The sequence below is a fragment of the Lissotriton vulgaris genome, chromosome 10 (genome assembly GCF_964263255.1).
Source record: "Lissotriton vulgaris chromosome 10, aLisVul1.2, whole genome shotgun sequence".
Lineage (NCBI taxonomy): Eukaryota > Metazoa > Chordata > Amphibia > Caudata > Salamandridae > Lissotriton > Lissotriton vulgaris.
Window position 1 is genome coordinate 947,214,927 of NC_141698.1, and position 2,766 is coordinate 947,217,692.

General features: G+C 50.1%; 1 non-coding gene across 1 annotated transcript; it reads left to right on the top strand.

Annotated features, from left to right (window-relative positions):
• Positions 1-361: 361 nt before the first annotated feature.
• Positions 362-435, top strand: TRNAS-ACU (transfer RNA serine (anticodon ACU)). Its single transcript has one exon. It is a non-coding gene; the product is annotated as a tRNA-Ser (tRNA).
• Positions 436-2,766: the final 2,331 nt, after the last annotated feature.

Below are 2,766 nucleotides of genomic sequence, written 5' to 3' on the forward strand. Positions count from 1 at the left end.
GTTTCTTTCTTCTCGCGCCCATCTGTGGGGTTCCATCCACCCCTCTGCCCACGGGTGAAGCCAGGGCCAGGGCAGAGCACCTCGGGCGGGCATACTTCTAGCCAAAGCAGGAGAGGTTCCGGCCCTTCCCAGCCCCCCACTGTGGGAAGCTTTTTTGATGCACTCCAGAGGGCGAGATCCAGGGCAGACTTTCAGAATAAACAAATAAATATTTCTGGGATTTTACTCACGTCTATGCTGTCAGGGCTATTCAAGTTGTCCAGTTCCTATTTGAGATGTGGGTCTCCGAGTCTCACATGCACACAATGTGACACTATACCACGCACAGTTCTCTCATGACAGCAATGCACGGTAACACACAGTCTCTGTGGCGCAATCGGTTTGCGCGTTCGGCTACTAACTGAAAGGTTGGTGGTTCAAGCCCACCCAGGGATGTATTTTTTTTATTTAACTGTACCTCAGCTGAAATTATAAACATGTTTACTTTACATTTCCAGGGTAAATTTAAAACTACCCTTCTTCTGACAATAAAGATGAGTTTGAACGTAAACTTTCGCGTGAACCATTGGAATTCTATTTCAGGACAGGAGGCTCCAATTATGCTATTCTCATTTCTTTATTAGAAATGCCCAGCAGCCAATAACAAGTAAAAAACCACAATACCCATGAACACTTGGGAACAACCATAGAGTCTGTCGTATAAAAGGCCATGTAGAACGTCACACTTCCTCTTTCTTTGCTGCTCCGCAGCCAGTTAAGGGCATTTCTCTTACCTTATGCGTTTTTGCTGTGTCTTCATTGGTATTTTTGATCAGCGCTTTGCTCGCGCTTTGTGCCGCGTTTCTGTGCCTTTGTGCCGCTATCCTCATTTCATCGTGTTGCGGAGTTCCGCGGCTGGGAGCGTGTGTCACCTCCCTTTGTGTCCAGGCGCTTTGTGCCCGTGTCCTTTGTATTGTGGAGTGGAAGTTTGGGGTTGTTGTGGACTCGCGCTTGCAGTGCGAGCTCCCCTTGTTTCTTTTGAGGCAGCCGGTGTCCGCGCATGCGCGGTGGCAATTTCCGGCGCTCTGTGTCACTTCAGGTTATCGGAGCTTGGGTGAAGGACGTCCCTTGCAACTCAGACCACCCACAGCCTCAAATATTAACCCCTTCTGACGCCGGTGGTTGGAAAAATCTACCGGCTGTATAATTTGGCATAGGCTCTGCCTAGAGTGCATTTTTTCTACACAGCAACCCCTCCCTCCACCTTCTACTTATTTTTGAGGCAGTTTTTTCTGCTTTTCCTGGCTTGCTGTGGGTTTTTTGACACTCCCCCTGAATTTGCCTTTGGCGAGTCTAAATTTCTGACATCTTGTGGGCGTATTTTACACCTTGGTGTACCATGAGTGATTATTATAACGAAGATGACTGTGAGTATGACGAGGAGGCCTCTGAGTCTCTTGAACAGGATTTGGTGGAAGCCCTTGATAGGGATGTACAACATTCAATGAATAAAGCGCTGGTTCGCGCTATTACTCCTCTGAAGAGGCATTTCGCTCAGTATGCTCAACAGCAGGGTTGGGTTCCTGCTTCACGTAAGTCCACTTCTTCCCCAAGTAATCCTCATGCCTCTGACTTTCAAAGGTTGGCGAAGTCTCTGTCCACTGCCAAGTCCAAGTCTGCGGCAGCTGCGGCTGACAGTGATGATCAGCTTTCCTCGTTGTCCTCTGACCATGTACCGCCACCTCCGAAGAAGAAGAAATGCAAAGAGCATTTTGTGGATGCCCCCTCTCATCCTTCTGTCGTCACCTTTGAACCCTCAGACATTATCCACCCCAATTCCACCGCTTGGCTCCCCTCCCCGGCGGTGGCAGAGTATGTACAACAACGCAGAATGGATCTGGCGGACAACCTGGCAGACACACCAGAGGTGGATCCCACCATGGTGACTTACCTTCGTAAGTTTGCTAAGGATCCAAAAACGGGTCTGGACCATTCCTAGCGTTCGTGCCAGGGCAAGGTCCTTGAGCTGCTGGGCCCGCTTACGAAGATTTTGGATCTTGTCTTTGTTGCCAAAGAGTCATCTGCGATGGTTGATCCAGATGAGCTTATAGAGTGGGCTCAGAGGACGATTTGCCAACTTGGCAACGCCAACTGCGCTCTTTCCAGTGAGAGACGTCGTTCCATACTCCTTAAGCTCGTTCCTAAACTGGCGGAGCTTTCCACTTCGGAATCTGGTCCGGCTGCTCAGGGCTTGCTTTTTGGTCAGCCGTTTTTGAAAGAACTAACACAATTTGTCAGCACCTTCAGTGGTCTGGACAGAGCTCAGGCCTCGCTTCTGCGGGCTTTCCGTCTGGTTTTCAGCAAGGCCGGACGAAATAGGGGACGCTCGTTCGGCCGTGGTTCCCAACAACCCAACCAGAGAGGGTTTCAGTCCCACAGAGGAGGTAATCTAGATTCCGGCTACTCCCACAAGTCCAATTTCTACCCCTCAAGGAAAGACCGAGGACAGTACAAGAAAGGACGTTCCGGTGGAAACTCCGGCGGATATCAGGATTCCGCAACTTCAGGTGAGCCTGATTCCTGCTTGCAGTGTGGTTCTGGGGGGCAGGATACGTTTTTTCCAAGACAATTGGCGGTTGATCTCCACCGATGCTTGGGTGCTGGAGACGGTCCAAGGGTACAAGATAGAGTTTTACCAGACCCAGCATCAGTCCCACCCTCCCTCTCCTCTTTGTTTCTCCCAAAGGGATCAAAAGTTCATTTCCGAGGAGCTAAAGTCACTTCTCT